The sequence below is a fragment of the Vicugna pacos genome, chromosome 7, assembly GCF_048564905.1.
Source record: "Vicugna pacos chromosome 7, VicPac4, whole genome shotgun sequence".
Taxonomy (NCBI): Eukaryota; Metazoa; Chordata; class Mammalia; order Artiodactyla; family Camelidae; genus Vicugna; species Vicugna pacos.
In genome coordinates this window covers 27,198,782-27,218,031 of record NC_132993.1, presented here as the reverse complement: position 1 = coordinate 27,218,031, position 19,250 = coordinate 27,198,782, and the positions used below count along the sequence as shown (strand labels likewise).

The following is a 19,250-nucleotide window of genomic DNA, read 5'->3' as shown; positions in this document are numbered from 1 at the left end:
TTCACTGACAAGCAAAAACTAAAAGTTCAGCACCATCAAATTATCTTTAAGAAATGTTAAACAGAATTCTCTAAGCCAAAAAGGAAAGTATACAACTAGAAACATGAAAATTATGAAAGGAAAAGGCTCATTGATAAAGGCAAATATACAGTAAATATAATAAATGAACCACAAATAAATTTAGTTAGAAGGTTAAAAGATAAAAGTAGTAAAATCATCTATATCCACAGAAAGTAGTTAAGGGACACACAAAACAAAAAGATGAAAAATAGGATTTCAAAAACAGTAAATGAGGGGGGAGGGAAGGAGAGTAAAAATTCAAGGTAGTTTAAATGCACTTGAAGTTAAAAGATCAGCAACATAAAATAATCCTCAATATAGACTGCGATATAGAAACCACATGTTAATAACAAACCAAAAATCTATGAAAGATACACATACAAAAGTGAAAATAATCTAAACAATATAGTCATTAAATAACAAAGGAAGGGAACAAAAGAACAAAAAGGACTACAGCAGCCCTCAAACAATTAACAAAATATCAATAAATACATACATATCAATAATTACTTTAAATGTAAACGGACTAAACACTCCAATCAAAAGACACAGAGTGGTTGAGTGGATACAAAGGCAAGATCCATATACATGCTGCCTACAAGGGACTCACTTCAGATATAAGGAAAGATAGACTGAAAGTGAGGGGACAGAAAAAGGTATTACATCAAATGAAAATCAAAAGAAACCCAGGGTAGCAATACTTATATTAGACAAAATAGACTTTAAAACATAGATGGTAACAAAAGACAAAGAAGGACATTATATAATCAAGGAATCAATCCAAGAAGATAAAACAATTGAAATATATATGCTCCACAAATAGGAGCACCTAAATACATAAAGCAAATATTAACAGACATAAAGGGAGAAATTGAAAGTAACACAATAATACTAAAGGAATTTAAAACCCCACTTACATCAATAGACAGATCATTCAGATAGAAAATTAATAAGGAAACACTGGCCCTAAATGACACATCAGATAAAATTGATGTAAAAGATCTATCTATCCATATAGAACATCCCATCCAAAAGCAGCCAAATACACATTCTTTTCAAGTGCACATGGAACCTTCTCCAAGATTGATTATATGCCAGGCCACAAGACAAGTATCATGGTAAATTTAAGAAAGCTAAAATCCTATCAGTCGTTTTTTTCCTGATCAAAATGCTATGAGACTAGAAATCAACTACAAGGAAAAACTGCAAAAACCACATAAATGCTAAATAACATGCTAATAAACAACCAATGGATTACTGAAGAAATCAAAGAAGAAATCAAAAAATACCTTCAGGCAAATTAAAATGAAAATATAGCAATCCAAACTGTGAGACACACAAAAGCAATTCTAAGAGGGAAGCTTGGAGTGATACAAGCTTACCTCAGAAAACAAGAATAATCTCAGATAAACAACCTAACCTCACACCTAAAGGAACTAGAAAAAGAACAACAAACAAAACTCCAAATTAGTAGAAGGAAAAAAATCATAAAGATCAGAGTATAAGTGAAACTGAGACTAAGAAAACAATAGAAAAGATTAATGAAACTAAGAGCTGGTTCTTTGAAAAGATAAAAAAAAAATTGATAAACTTTTAGCCAGACTCATTGAGAAAAAAAGAGGGCCCAAATCAAATGCAAAAGCAACTTACAATATGATCCAGTAATCTCACTCCTGGACGTATATCCAGAGGGAACTATAATTTGAAAAGATGCATGTACCCCAAGTGTTCATAGCAGCACTATATACAACAGTCAAGACATGGAAGTAACCTAAATGTCCATCAACAGATGACTGGATAAAGAAGTTGTGGTGTATTTATACAATGGAATACTATTCAGCCATAAAAATGACAACATAATGCCATTTGCAGCAACATGGATGGAACTAGAGATCATCATTCTAAGTGAAGAAAGCCAGAAGGAGAAAGAAAAATACCATATGATATTACTAATATGTGGAATCTAAAAAAAGAAAAAAAGAGGACACTGATAAACCCATCTACAAAATAGAAACATACTCACAGACATAGCAAGCAATCTTACAGGTACCAGGGAAAGGGGGTGGGAAAGGATAAATGTGGGAGTTTGAGATTTGCAAATGTTAGCCACTATATATAAAAATAGATTTTAAAACCCACATTCTTTCTGTATAACACAGGGAACTATATTTAATATATTGTAATAACCTTTAATGAAAAGGAATATGAAAAGGAATATATGTATATGCATGACTGGGACATTGTGCTGTACACCAGAAGCTGACACATTGGAACTGACTATACTTCAATTTAAAAAATTAAAAAATAAATCATAAAAAAGGTAATGGAAAAGCAGAAGTTACAACCAACACCACAGAAATACAAAGGATCATAAGAGACTATTACCAACAATTATATGCCAATAAAATGGGCAACCTAGAAGAAATGGACAAATTCTTAGAAAGGTACAATCTCCCAGGACTAAACCAGGAAGAAATAGAAAATATGAACAGACCAACTGCTCATAATGAAAGTGAATCAATAGCTAAAAATTCCCAACAAACAAAAGTCCAGCAGCAGATGGCTTTACAGGTGAATTCTAACGAACATTTAGAGTAGAGTTAACACCTGTCCTTCTCACATTATTCTAAAGAATTGCAGAGAACAGAACACTTCTGAACTCATTCTGTGAGGTCAGCATCACCCTGATAGCAAAGCCAAAGATATCACAAAAAAGAAAATTATAGGCCAGTATCACTGATGAGCATAGAATCCCCAAACTATTAGCAAACCAAATCCAGATTACATTAAAAGAATCATACAGCGTGATCAAGTGGGATTTATCCCAGTGATGCATGGATGGCCCAATATCCACAAATTAATGTGATACACCATATTAACAAACTGAATAAAAATCATGAGCCTCTTAATAGATGCAGAAAAGGCTTTTGATAAAATTCAACATCCATTTATGATAAAAACTCTGCAAAAAGTTGGTATAGAGGGAACATACATCAACATAATAAAGGCCACATATGACAAACAGGTAACAGCAGACTCAGTTGTACTATTCAAAACAGGGCTAGAAATTCTAGCCTGAGCAATTAGGAAAGAAAGAAAAGACATCCAAATTGGAAAGGAAAGAGTAAAATTGTTTTCAGATGATATGACCTTATATGTAGACATCTCCAAAGACTCCACCAAAAACCTATTAGAATGAATAAATTCAGGAACATTGCAGGATAAAAAAAAATATACAAATATCTGTTGCATTTCTACACTGTGATGACAAGAAATATATCAAATGTCAATTAATTATTGATAATAAATTCAGGGGTTGGGGGCACCCTTGTCCTATAAACTGTACATGGACATGACTGAATTCAAACTGTTTCCATCTTCTCCCTTTTATCTTCTCTTTCACGTAATTTGCACAACTATAGTTTAGATTTTAATGGGGAGGATGACTGATGCTTTTCCCCTTTACGAACTTGAGTCAAGAAAAGGGGTTCCATTCAGGGAAAACAAAGGGCATCCAGGAAAACCACTCATATAGGATGGGGTTGGGGGGTCTACAGTAAAGGTGTCTTATTCCCTAGCTGACCTTTTTGTCTGTATATATAGTAGATTGTGCTGTCCCTCCTGTGCTCATCTGAGCCAAGGCTGAAGAGACTTGGAGAAAAATAAGCTCAGACAGGCAGCCACAGAATGGGCTGCGCTATTCTCACTGATTAAGACACGTATACGTGGGTTTCATGTGGGTCAAGTGTAGGATATTGTGGTAGTGGCAGGGATGGTATGTGGGATGAAGAAATCTGATCACAGACAACTTCCAAAAACAGTGAACTCTGAAGCTGGAGGTTCCCTGTGGCCCTCATATAATAATCACTTAAAAGCTCAGCATTTGGAAACTTGCCCCCCAGAGTCCTTGTTAGATGACCATTGTTACTGAAAAGTCATCTCCTTTTTCCTCTTCTCCATCCTAACCTGCTGGAGGAGTAAATTAAAAGAAGAGGAAAGGAGGAAGGGCATTTAACGTCAGGAGGGGTAATTTGCCTTCCAGGCCAAGTGAACACAAGTTGAACAAGTATGGACGGGAAACAAGGAGGCTACAAAGCTTTAAACTGGGTATGGGACTGGAAGTTTTAAATAGACTAGACAGAAGTTTATGAAAATTGAAAGATTTAAAACCTAAGTGTAACCCTGTGGGATTTTCCAAAGATGTCATTTAGGAAGGAAAGAAAAAAAAAAAAAAAAGGAAATTCACCGGCATGATAAAAGGCAGCGACTTAAAACTAAAACCATTTCTTTTTTGTAGTTCACAGATTACTTTAATACTTGGTTAAAGTAACTGCTTGACAAGAAAATAAATAATGGGAAAATAGCCTAACATTAACAGTTGTACCAAAACTCCACATCATTCTGGCTGCAGTCTAGGAAAGGACTATGCTAAATAATTCCATTCAGATAGGTCAGTTACTTAATAACCTAGTTATGGACGGTGTAATTTTTCACGACTAACATTTCAGGACAGGCCCTAAATTGGTAGGACTAATTGACTTCTTTCAATTAAAGTAGTTAATTTCTAATACCTAGCTTTGGAATTTTAAATACTAAATTATCTATTATTAATCTATGACATGGAAATTGAGGTTTCCAACCAATTATCTGGATAAATAGAAAGATACTTCCCTAGGACAGTATTAGCTACAGGCCTCCTTGAAATGGTTTTGTAGGTTGAAGGGTGATAACAATGCCCGGAAACAATTCCTGGAAGCAAATGCAGGCTGATGATTTTATGACTTCATTTACTTTGTTAAAGCACAGGGATCACCCATCAGTCAGTAACCAGAACCTGCATTTACCCAGATCCTAATGATTCCGGACAGCACAGTAGATGCCCTGAGGCAATAGTCCTAGAGCCAGACTGAGACCAAACTCCTTTGGTCTTTTGCCTCTTCATGTTTATTCCTTTGGGCAAGTTACTTAACCAACCCTGTGCCTCAATTTCCTCATTTTTACAAAAGGAGCTGATAGCTTTTTCATAGGCTCCTCATAAAAGAGAAAATCCAGTAACATTCAAAAGTCAGAATATCAGTACTATCCAAGATACTGATTTTGAGTTTGTTATAAGCAGCACTTGCCAAAACCCAAATAACCATTATTTAAGACAAATAAAGAAAAAGGATAAGTATATATGGTCCTACCTTCCCCTAAATTTTATTCTTGTTTTCAGCCTCATACCTGAACCATATTATTTTTAACATCCTGACATTTTTTTCTGGATTATATTTCAATATTCAGCCACCTCAATGTAATAAATAGGTAATAAGGGTTGCATAGTTATGCCCTTTTATTAAAAATATACATACTTCCATAATTAAATAGCAGCAAAATTATTTTTCTTCTCCTAATGAAAGGATATACACTGCCTTTCAACAAGCAATAAGATGATGTCCCTTTTTTTCACTGATAAATGGGAAACAAGATATATTGATTAACTGAAACCATATTAGACTATCATTTTTCTTTTTTTAATGGAGGTACTGAGGGTTGAACTGAGGACCTCGTGCATGGTAAGCATGCCCTCTACCAATGAGCTATACCCAACCCATAGACCAGAATTTTTGTATAATAATCTCTTCCCTTCTTCAAACACATTACATTTTAGTATTACAATTATAAGAGTTCAAATTAATTCAAATCCTATTGTTGAAGCAGGAGTAATTTAAACTATAAAAATAATTTAGAGGACTATGTGTAAACTACAATTGAGGTAACTTTCTCATCCTACAGAACTATCATTTCTTTGTAGCATGAAATGTAGTCAATTAACATTTACCAGTCATCTAACATAAACAGTATGGATCTGTATCTAACGCAATTTGCCTATGATAAAAAGTCCAACTAAATCCTCTACTTCTGGCGGCCTAGACAGAGACTAAAATAAAGACAGACTGAGGGGGAGAGAGAGGAGAGAAGAAAAAGAGAGGGGGGAGAGAGGACATTTAATGATTAGGTGCAAACATCATAGATCATAGCTTCCATAGTCAGTCATGGGCTGGAGGTTAGTGGGGATAAGTTATCTGTGTCTCATTACTAACTTCCTCCGGAACAAAGCCCTTGGGATTATTTTTAAACGGGAAAATAACATGCAGTTACACATGGACTTGTTAATTTCTGATGATTATTTTCCATAAGGAAAAAGACTCACATACATGATTTTTTTTTATTTTGTTAAATACATTAAATAAGCCTTGGGTGTTACACAACTGCTGACTCAATTTCAATTTGTCCTTGGTTGGGAATCTGAAAGAAGATTCACAGGACACAAAATATGCCCAGCTCACGTAAATTCAAAGTACACAGACAGTAGTATAGCATTCAGCCAAACAGCAATTGCATCAGGAGTTCTTGAAACATCTCAGGTGCAGATTCTATGTCCTCTGCCTCAGAAGGAACATTCCATTTCAAGAGATGAAATTGAACTTTACGGAAACCATTTCAATTTAGGAATGGAGCCTAACTCTCATTCCTCACCTAACTTTTATACTGTACAAATAACCATTCTTGGAGACTATGCTGATTCAGTACAGCTGAAACCCACCAATCAGAGACTTAACAATGAACCCCTTTGATACCTGAGTACAGTCTGCTTAATACAGTATGAACCAGTCAACATCCTACATTCCTTAGCTCAATACTTTTCAGAAGACAGAGTTGCAAGAAGGTAAATTCAGTCATATTGCCCAATCATCCTGGAGTTCAGAACAAATGAAGGAAACATTGAAAACTAAATTCTTAAGTATAAGTATTACCTATAGATTTGATTGATTAAAAACCCTTAGACAATTAAAATTGAATACAATTTTTTAAATTATGGGTGGGTGCCTTTTAACATTTCAGTCATCCTAAACAGCAGATAAAACATATTGCAAAAACAACTAATATAAAAATTTAAAGTATTATTTACATATAACCATCATGGTAAGTATATGTCTCATTATATCTAATATTTTATTCATAACTTTGTTTATAACTTTAATTGCTTTAGTATCTTTTATGATTCTAATAATATGAAGTAGGTACTTTATAAAATGTTTGCAATATTTTTATTAGAAGTCAAGGTAAAAGGGTATCAAATCAAACTAGCCAAGAATCAGAGTTTATCCATCTACTCTTTGTTGGTCAAAATACAGGATTAGGATTATTTTCTTTTGGAGATTCAAACCTAAGACACTTGCCATCAGGGTGACATTTCTTTTAATAGTTAAACTTATTAAAATGTAGAATGTAGGCACCCATATCCCAAACATGGAGAACAAAGTCTAAAAATTAGTGAGCACTCAATAAATAAACAAGTATTTGTTAAATTAACTTGTTAGCTTTTTTGTTCATTCTTATCAGTTTTTTGAAACCTAGTTTGAATCTCAACATGTATTTCATCCACTCCCAATTTTAACAGTATTACAAAATCCACTGCCCTAATATCATGTTATATTGACCTGTTCTGCCAGCGCTATTAAAATTTTATGCATGACTCATTAATATTTTATGATAATTAATAGTATCATTTAGAAAATTCATCTCCTGGGAGGTGAGAACTTTGTGTCTTCTTTATCGATTCTCCTTTTTTGAGACATTTGGCCAGGGAAACACTTAGATCACAGTATTATTTAAACATGTTTGTATTTGCTTATTATGACAACCAATGTTGATAAACTGTTGGCCCCAGTAAAACCTGTCCTAATATTACCATTACTTATCAAGTTCATCATTTACCTGGAACAGCTGTGATTGCATCTGAATTACCTAAGTGTTACACTCCATTCCCAGTCTTTACTGGGTCCTGCCTACATCCTACATTTTTTTGTATCACTATTGCCTTTTGTAATCACAATTACTATTACCTCTTTCTATTTGAGTATGTGCTAGTTAGAGTAAGTAATATTAGTTATTTAATAAACAAAGCCCAAATTTTGAAAGACTGACAATATAAATGTTAATTGCTGGCTCCTGCCAAAGTACAAGATGGCCCCCCAGGAGTGGGAAGAAAAGGTTTAATGTGTGGAGAATTTCAGAGAGCCAGTACAACCAACACTTGGCCATTTCTAGTTCATGGCCTCAAATTCACATCCAGTCAACAGAACAGGGAAAGAGATTGTGAAGCAGTTTGTAACTGCCTTACACGAGAAGTGACATCACTCATGTTCACATTTCATTGGTGGCAACCACTCTTATGACTCCACCTATAATCAAAAGGACTAAAAAACAGTACAGAAGAAAAGGGAGAGTCTAATAAGCATCTGGCCAATCTTTGACACAAATTTCACAGAAACTCATGGATCTTACAGATTCAACTTGTTCCAAATAATTGTTTTTCACCATTATCATCTTGATACAAAAATTGCCGTGACATTTCCAGTGTAAGCTTTCACACTACTTTCTGAAAGGATGTTAAGTCTGGAAAAAAATTCTTTCATTCTAGGCCATGATAGATATAAAAGAACCCTACTGATCTTTTCTTTACTCAAGACAGGGATTCAGCTAAGCTCCCAATTCCTTTCAAAAGAAGAACAGTAGTAAAATCCAACATAAAAGTACTAGGGATAACATGGGCCAAGAATGCTGTAACTAGTGGGTCAGTTTCAGCAGCGACATAATGGAAGACATGTTTAAGACTATAAATTGAAATTAATTTTTTGATGTAATGTAGCATGTCACTGTACTTTTTAAAAATATTAGTGGGGTTTTATTGACAACTGAGAAATTCTACAACTTTAACAGTGGTTATTTTGGATTTCAGTTAAAGCCTTTCCAGGCTTCTTTGGGAGCCTAATCAAAGTATTTCCAGGTGAATGACGCCTTGGTCCAATCATTTTTTAAATATACATTTTCACTGATGATTAATAATCAGACAGTTGGTCTGACTTCGATAAGCCAAACTGTGTCAAAATTTTCCTTATAAGATAAATGGTAAATTGTACTAAAGATATACTATATTCTCTTAAAGGGAGAATTCAGCTTACAATTCTGTCACAAATTGTTATAAAATTCTAAAACTTTATGTAACTAAGCTTCAGGTTTCCTTTTTCCCTTCACACTTTGAACGGAAAAGCATCATCACTTATTTTTATTACTGAGGCCTGAAATTCTAAGTTATTTCATATATTTCATTTGCTGGGCCTTTTCTGTTCCAAAATTCATTCATATGCAGAATTACGCATGATATTCTGAAGAAAACAGGATGTCATTCTCTAAATGAAACACTTGGAAGGAGGATTATGTCTATTTCAAGCCTCCAGTTTATTTTAATTTATTTGCTGATGGAGCCAAGTTCTGCAAGAACAGTCCCACATTCTCATGCTGATTCTAAGTGCAAAAATCTACATCATGACCTTTGTATTAACAGACACAATATACCTTTAAAAATAGAGTATTCCAGCTGTAGGTGCCAGGGCCCTAGTGGCTTCAAATATAAACAGACAACATTACTACAGAAAAGCTTCTATCTTGAGAAGAGTGGCTTTCACACAATTGAATGAGAATTTTTTTTAAAATAAATGCTGAGCTTAAAATGCATTGTCAAAGTACCAGCATCCAAAATAGAGTGAAAATGTATGCCTCAACTTAAGCAGTTTTTGTCTGTCACTCATTGCATGGTTTATGATCATGTGAATATTCAAGTGAATATTATTAAGAAGGTGCTTTGTCTCCATCTCCCTTGGGTACCCTTCTTTATCTCTATGAACAAACCTCGGAGGAGCCTTAGAGGGAGACAGTTGCTATTCACATTTAGATTGCATGAGCTCCTGGGATGGGGTCAAATCAGTGATTTAGCAGCCTTTCTTTCTGCTCATGCTCAGTCTCCTCACTCTTCTAGGATCAAAGAATATAAATAACAACTAGCACATTTAAAGTAAGCTATATGATGTCAACATAATTGAATACCTGGTTTTTGTCAAGATATATATATTGTCACTGACTAAATATATACTTGGAGGCCAAAATAATTATTTTAAAGAAGGGGCTGTTGATATAGAGATTCCTCAAAAGACTAAGAATAGACTTACCATATGACCCAGGAATCCCACTCCTGGGCATATATCCAGAAGGAACCCTACTTCAGGATGACACCTGCACCCCAATGTTCATAGCAGCATTATTTATAATAGTCAAGACATGGAAACAGCCTAAATGTCCATCAATGGATGACTGGATAAAGAAGATGTGGTATATTTATACAATGGAATACTACTCAGCCATAAAAACCAACACCATTTGCAGCAACATGGATGCTCCTGAAGAATGTCATTCTAAGTGAAGTAAGCCAGAAAAAGAAAGAAAAATACCATATGAGATCGCTCGTATGTGGAATCTAAAACAAACAAAGCATAAGTACAAAACAGAAATAGACTCTCAGACATAGAATACAAACTTGTGGTTGCCAAGGGGGCAGGGGGTGGGAAGAGATAGACTGGGATTTCAAAATTGTAGAATAGATAAACAAGATTATACTGTATAGCACAGGGAAATATATACAAGATCTTCTGGTAGCTCACAGAGAAAAAAATATGACAATGAATATATATATGTTCATGTATAACTGAAAAATTGTGCTCTACACTGGAATTTGACACAACATTGTAAAATGATTATAAATCAATAAAAAATGTTGTTAAAAAAAAAAAAGGGTCTGTTGAAATCATTGAGCATGTGGTCAATGGGGACCAGAGAGGACCTTAAAGGAGCTAGTAGTTTGGATGTTTTCCTAAGAAGGTGATGAAATAGGTGCCAATTACAATATCAACTAACAGTGTATAGCACTGTACAGTTTCCTGTGGGTGACTTATGTCATGAATGAGTTAGATGGCATAGGTATTATCTATAGTTCTCAGCTGAAGAAATGAAGATTTTGGGAATTTAGATGATTTTGCCTGTCTCCAAGTTAGCATGTGCCAGAGTCAGCATTTTATAAAACTAATCCTTTGATTCAAAATCCTATGCACACTTTTTTTTTTTCTTTTTACTACACTAGTGATTTTCAGATGGTATTCTGCAATGATATGGGTCTCTGGAAAGAAACTTCGAAGGTCAACTATAAGGGGAAAGGAGAAAATCCAAGCAAGTAGGAATGCCAATAGCATCTTTTCTTACTTCAGTCAAAGCAACCCCATTTCTATTAGTTAAGTTGGAATTTGATGTTAAGATTACATTTGATCATGTTCTCTGACTTCAGGCTATACTACAAAGCTACAGTAATCAAAAGCACAGAAACAGACATAGCAATGGTACAGGACAGAAAGTCCAGAAATAAACCCACACACTTATAGTCAATTAATCTATGACAAAGGAGGCAATGACATCCAATGGAGAAAAGACAGTCTCTTCAATAACTGGTGCTGGGAAAACTGGACAGCTACATGTAAAAGAATAAAATTACAACATTCTCTAACACCATATACAAAGATAAACTCAAAGCGGATTAAAGACCTACATGTAAGACTGTATACTCACACTCCTAGAGGAAAATATAGGCAGAATACACTTTGACTTAGAACCAAAAAAAAAAAAAAACACTGTGATTTATCTCCTAGACTAATGTAAATGAAAACAAAAATGAACAAATGGGATTTAATTAAACTTAAAACTTTTGCACAGCAAAGGAAACCATAAACAAAAAGACAACCTATGGACCGGGAGAAAAATATTTGAAATGATGCGACTGACAAGTGTTTAATGTCCAAAATATACAAACAGCTCATACAGCTTAGTATCTAAAAACAACCCAATCAAAAAATGGGCAGAAGCCCTAAATAGACATTTCTCAGAAGAAGACATACACAGCCAATAGGTATACGAAGAAATTCAAATCAAAACTACAATGAGGTAACACCTCACACCAGTCAGAATGGCCATCATCAAACTATCTACAAATAATAAATGTTGGAGAAGATGTGGGGAAAAAGGAACCCTCCTACACTGTTGGTGTGAATGTAAATTGGTGCAGGCACTGTGGAGAGCAGTATGGAGGTTTCTTAAACTAAAAACAGTTACCATATGATCCAACAATCCCATTCCTGGGCATATATTTGGAGAAAACTCTAATTCAAAAAGATACGTGCACACCAGTGTTCATAGCAGCACTATTTACAATAGCCAAGACATGGAAGCAACCTAAATGTCCACTGACAGATGAATGGATGAAGAAGTTGTGGAATACGTACACAATGGAGTATTACTCAACCATAAAAAATGAAATAATGCCATTTGCAGCAACATGGATGGACCTAGAGATTGTCATATTAAGTGAAGTAAGTCAGACAGAGAAAGACAAATATATAACACTTGTATGTGGACTCTAAAAAAAATGATACAGATGAACTTATTTACAAAACAGAAACAGATTCACAGACATAGAAAACAAACTTATGGCTACCAAAGGGAAAGAGGGGAGGGATAAATGAGGAGTTTGATATTAACAGATACACATTAATTAACATAAAATAAACAAGGACCTACATATAGCGCAGGGAACTATATTCAATATCTTATAATAACCTATAATGGAAAAGAATCTGAAAAAGAATATGTATGTATGTATGTGTATATATATAGCTGAATCACTTTGTTGTACACCAGAAAGTAAACACATTGTAAATCAACTATACTACAGTTTAAAAAAAGATTACATTTGAAATTTTTAAAACAGTTTCAATAATTAAACAACAGCAGAGACACTACAAAACACTGTATGTTTTTTCCTTTTCCAAACAGAAACTGCTCAGAGTGATTCCTAGGTAAAAAGTTCATCTATCAAGCTTACCTGGAACTCAGGATGTTCAGATTGTGTGACTGATGCATTGCTGACTACCCCCAGGATGGCAACTCTAAGTTAACCTAGAGAAACACAAGAATTGTAAAATTAGGGTATTTTTAAGGCGAGCAAATTTATGTATATCTTTTCTCTGCTATCCCTGTTTAAAGATCAAACTGTAGTTAATTTGCTAGATTGAGCAAATGTACTTGTCACCTATTGTGGGTCTGCACACTAGCTCTTCTAAGAGAAGGGCAACGGATCCTTCTATGTCGGGATCCTGAAACTTGGCCACAGCGGATTGAATTAAGGTTGACATATAGTCCAAGTTAGGCCGATTTTATCACCTTCCACATAGAAGAAACAGGCAGGCAGGTACAGCCAGCTGAAGCAGTCACATTAACAGTGTAGCTTCACCAACTACAAAACTGCCCAGGTTTCTTCTGTTCCTGCAACATTTGTTTTTTGACGTTTACTTTCATTCCTTGACATCCTCTTTTATTGTTTCTTGGCTCAAGCTTTTGTTTTTCGAATCTTTTGCAACCAAAAATATCCTACCTAAAAGAGCAGTGATTTAAAAAACTATTTGTGGAGGCAGTTGTGTTCTGTAAATCGGAAGTATAGTCTTGCTTTTTATCCTGTCTCATTAATGAGCTTAAGAAAAATACTTAATCACTAGTATATTTTAAGTCGTAAGTAATAAATCCATCAATAAGTATAAGAATTTTCTTAATTTGTTTCTAGCGTATTTTTATAACAATACTAAGACTCAAATATAGGTAAAATTATATCTCTGTAAAACCTATTAAACAAACCACCATTAAACACAAATAAATGACAATGTTTTTCAGATACTAAATTCAATTCCTCTTTTCTTAATTTCTACCACTAATCCCAGAAATCCATTTCTGTATTTGAGGATTCTTCGGTTTTTGTATGGTATTACTCTGCTAAAATTTTGAAAATAGATAAAATGCCATATATAATAATCATATCTGAGACAACACTAAATTTAAATAGTCTAAGTACATACTCTAAATTAGAATTATTCTTAAATGATACCCATATGATATAAAACTCCTATTTTATATCACACTCTTAGCAGAAACGTAGACTATACAAAATAAGTAATTGTACATAAGGGAAGATTCTACTGATGATTACACTTCTGCAATTTTATTGTATCTCACAGCATGGTATTTTATTAACCTGGGGAAAAGAGGACCTTACACATCTTTTAGCACCCATCATTATTCAATTAAACAACTATTTGAAAATTAAATTCTCATGGTAAACTGCTGAATTGGACCATTCTGAAAGTCTTCTAATCATTTTTATGGTTTAGTTCTTAACAGCTGTATGTTACTGCCTTATGTTTCCTTGGTTCGGATACCTATCAATTCACAATTGATTCCAATAACCTCTCCACTACCCTCCATATCTCTGGCTTCTTTGTCACCTCAAATTCATTTCAACCTATACCCAACTCATAAGGTAATCCTCATAAACACCATATTCACCTCTCAGTTTGTTAAAAGCTAAAAGGTACCATAAGTTTATACCGTATAGCAGAGGGAACTACATTCACCGTCTTGCAGTAACATGGTGAAAGAGAATCTGAAAAATGAATATATGTAGGTTCCTATGTGACTGAAGCATTGTGCTGTACACCAGAAATTAACACAACATTGTAAACTTACTATACTTCAATTAAAAAAAATAACTTAAAAGCACTTTATTTTAAAACAATTTAAACACATTTGGGAAGCATTCAAGGGCCTCCACGTTGATACTAGCTTGCCCAATAAAAACTACATTTATAGAGGCCAAGCATTTATAACACATTCTCTAATCCCCATAACAAACATGTTAAGTACACTTAATTATTCCAGTTGACAGCTGAAGAAACTGAGGCCCAGAGAGTTCAATTGATTTTCCGAAGTTATCCAGCTAATAAGTAGAGGCATCTGTTTTTGAACCCAGTCGTGTCCGGATTCCATAGAATACATTAAAAACTGGTTCTACATTCATATAAATTTAGGAAAGTAACATATATGTAACATGTCCATCTTGGAAATTCAAAGCTTTCTTTAGCATATTAAGGAATGGAATAGCCCTACATTCACAAATGCCTTCCAGTCTGATTAATCCAGCATGTCACAAACATACTGGATCTCGCTATCTTTTTCATGTTCCACTAATAGCATCACTTGTAGATTATAAAAGTATTTCTGTCTGCTTACTATACCTTCACATGCCCCATTTCATGGCTCCACTAGGAACTACTTCTTACTGTGTGTGACTACAGTCATTCTGTCAACATCTGCCTCTTCTCATTGCAGTGGCATCTGCACTACCGGGTTGTATGCACTCCCGCCTACTGTGGGGCACAGTAATTAACCTCAGAACTAGCAAATGGCTAGGGAAGGCCAATGCGAATCTTTCCTAGGCCTTAGAAAAGTCACCTATACAGAGACATCTTTATACGTGTACAGCACAAAGCAAACCAAGGCAAAGGATGGAGAGAATAAGTAACCGAAACCCCTAAGTCCGACTGCGTCTAAAGTAAACTTGACTCTTGAATTCCACAGACACGAAGGGCAATGAATTTTCTTTTGGACTAAGCTAATTTGAATTGAGATTCTATCGCTTGCAATCAAAAGTAGTCCTGACACATAAAAACCTGTAAAGTTTATGTACCAGCCAATGTACTTTGGCAAAAATTACAGTCCGTGCTAAAAACTAACACTTAATTGTCTTTATAATATTGTAGATCCCAATAACCACTTTTTTCCAGATTACATGTTTTAAACTATTTCTCTGTGATGTGATGCCTATTTAACTACGTGTCAAAAACCAACTAGTTTTTTTTTTTGGTATCGCTGTATTTGCCTATAATAAGCTTCAATCATATTACTATTTAGCTCATCACGACAATTCTCTAGAAGCTTAGTCCCTGGATAAGGATTCTTGAGCCAGTGACTTATTGAGATACTGTTCTCAGATGAAACATATAAGGGAGTGAGAAAAACAGAAGAAAGAAAGAAGCCTACAGACACGTACATCCAGATAAAATGCAGCCTCAGTCTAACCCCATGGGGATTTCTAGCACAGGAATGTCCACAGAGCCAGCCTACCCTGAAGCAAAGCGTCTCCCATTCTAATGGCAATTCTAGGGAGAAGAGTTTAACCGCAGCTGTTAGCAGCCAACATACAGAAACTGGGGAACAGGTGATCTCAGGCCAGTAAAGGTGATCTTGGCAAGGCAACAGCAGTCTACCACAACCACCAGCTGCCTTTCAGACACACTTGTCCTGCACAGTATGATCTAGAACCCAGTCATTACAATCAGATTAATCTAGGTTAAATTCCAACTCTGGAATTTAATTTCTAGGTTAAATTGAACAAGTTATTTCACATCTGTTGGCCTAGAAATATCCCTTTGTCATGGCTAGAGGTAATATTTGAAACTTATGTTACATAGTAGCTACTCAGTAGCTGGTAATTGTTAATACACATAGAAATCAAGCACTTGGTGGCTTTTCTAATCTCTACCAAGTCAAAGAACACTTATTTGATACACAAAAATAATTTAAAATAACTTGAAATTTTTGCTGCAACCTCTCCCTCAAAAAAAAAAAAAAAAGAGGCCAATAGGGATTATTCCTAATGTCAAACTGCTTTACCATATTCATTCTTAAACTCTGTTCTGTCCTGAATTCCAAGCCACAAGGCACCTTCACCTAAAGTTTCAGTCTTTCCTCCTGGAATACCCCAACCTACGTCCCAGAACGCAATCTTTATTTGGCCATTTCAGATTTTTCCTTTCGTATTAGTTTGCAAGGGCTACCATAAGAAAGTACTACAAACTGAGCAGATGAAACAATGAAGTTTATCTTCTCAATTCTGGAGGATGAATGTCTGACAGTGTGTTAGCGGGGTTAATTTCTTCTGAAGCCTGTGTTCTTGGCTCATAGATGGCCATCTTCTGTGTCTCTTCACATGGTCTTCCTTCTAAGAAGGTGTCCATGTCCTAATCTCTTCTTATAAGGACACCAGTCATATAAGGGACCAGCCTAATTAACCTCATTTTAACTTAATGACCTTCTTAAAGGCCTTATTTCCAAATATGGTCACTTTCTGAGGTACTAGGACTGAGACTTCAACATCTGAATTTGGAGAGGACACAAGTTAGGCCTTAACACAGTCACTTGTCCTGGGGCAATCTGCCTCTTCTCAACTGCACCTATTTTTCCAGTGTAAACCCTACTGGCCTTTCTGGCTTCATGATACTGCCTGTTGCTCTTTATTGTCATATGTATAAAAATGGCCCAGGAATCACTCTGGCAAAGGAAAACGCTGTTGGGTACTTCTTGGGCAGGTAAGAGTAATATGAATGGTCACAAATTAACATCTTTTGTCATATTTTAATAATAAAAATAGATTAAAAATTTAAAAATAGATCTTATAGGAAAACACTGAGATTCATCATTGGTAGTAGTAATATTAAAACAAGGCTGTGGCCGGTCATCTTCTCAGGAATATGAGGAAGAGCTGAAAAAAAAACCCATTTTGTGAACCTGAGAATATTAGTTGAAGACAGTACGACTACTTCACCTTTTCCTCAGGCATGGTTTTGTTTTACTTTAATTTCAAATCCAGAGTGGAAAATAGACTGAACTCTTACAGAGACGGTGTTCACTTTATAAAATGTAGAGCTCTTGCAAACAGGTATGATTACTGGAAAGAAAACGAGTAGATCAAGATTATCTTGTTTACATATCTATCATGTCATAGTTTGAGAGAGCTTAGTGTTAATGTTTGCCTGTAACTTCTGCCTGAAGGCACTGCCAAGGCCTGACAAGCGCAGTCATCAAAGAGGATCGCTGACATTTTTGTAGTGGGAGCGTCAGCTGGTGGGCTGCCTAGAAGGCAGAAGTCACCAGGCTGGGGAGAGCAGTGTATCCTCCAACTCAGAGGGATGGAAATCACTGCTGAAATTGCCTAAGGACCAAAATCAAGAGCCAAATAGTGAGGAGATGAGAGGTAGAGGCTATAACTTCACGAATAATTTAAAAGAGAGAGAAACCTAAGACCAGTTATTAATATTTTATTTAACATTTTTTCTATAAAAGGTGATAGTCACCATATTTTCTTATCATTTAGTAATTTTCCAAGATCTGCCTGATTATTGATAAATAATCCAAAGCTTTCATTCCTTTATTTCTTTCCAGTATGAATTTTTAAAAATGAGCTCAATAGCTCAGAACCTTCAGAATCATCATTAAGTTACCAGCCTTTATTTATTAATGTTCCTTCCTTACATCTCATGCTCCCTTTCCTCCAAAGTATTTGTAAAACTCTATTCTCTTCAAACCCTTTGGCTACCATGAATTATTCCTGCCTTTTTCTTGTACTGAAAACTACAAGTAATGTAACATGTCTTTAAGTTTCTTCTTTTCCTTTTTTTCCACTGTCAGTGTCAGCTTTTTATAATAAAAAAGGGACCGTAATCAGATTTTTATAAAATACAAATGATTTACTAGTATACTTTGTTATAATTATCTATATATTTCCAGGCTGTTTGAAAAATGTAAACATATAAGACCCACATAATTCATGATGGATATATCTGTACACAGATAAACTTATATATAATGGTGTATTTACATGTTGTTGGTGACATAATACTAGCAATATGTGCTAGGAATATTTGAAGAAGTATTTTAAATAGATCTTCTGCCAACCTCACTTAAAATACAGCATATTTTCTGGAGTAGTGGTGTGTGCCACCTAGGGACTCCTTCTAAAGTAAGGCACACCCTCCCCCAGCCGCTGGGAGTACTAGCTACTGATGGCTCTTAGCTGATTCCATCGCAGGAAAACTGTTCTCAGCTGAAAAGAATACACTTATCTGAGGTCACATCTCCCTCCTGAAGGTCAGCATGAAGCCAATGACTGGTTGATATCTGGATATAAACAGCTGGTGCCCTTGCCTCCAGTTGGAGCAATTCTGAAGTGGTTTTCCATCTCCAGAGCTCCCAAAGGATAAACTGAGACCTCTAGGTCTGCCTCACATTTCAGTTTTCCCTCTGCTTACCCTCGATTCCTTTACCCTTCCACAGATGTTGACCCTAAGGGTAGTCCCTTATAAATTTTCATCATGAAAAGCTCTGCCTCATAGTCTGTTTCCCAGGCAAAATCACCATAAAACTGTTGGTACCAGGAATGGTCCAAGGAAGCAGGCTCTAAAACAGAATTTGAGAGCTGCACCACCTGACACTCAGGTGCAAAATAAGACCCCACTGGCTGCAGGCTGTTGCAATACAACTGCTAAATTTTGCCAATAGTAAATATCTTACTTTTGAGACAAGATAGATACACATTGGCGTGT

The 19,250-nt window shown here is 35.3% G+C and overlaps 1 long non-coding RNA gene across 1 annotated transcript in view; it reads right to left on the bottom strand.

Annotated features, from left to right (window-relative positions):
- Positions 1-19,250, bottom strand: part of LOC140697358 (uncharacterized) — a 76,456-nt gene that overhangs the window by 54,439 nt on the left and 2,767 nt on the right. The window contains exon 2 of the long non-coding RNA XR_012074316.1: positions 12,866-12,939. This is a non-coding gene — a long non-coding RNA (uncharacterized lncRNA). The remainder of the gene's footprint in view (positions 1-12,865; positions 12,940-19,250) is intronic.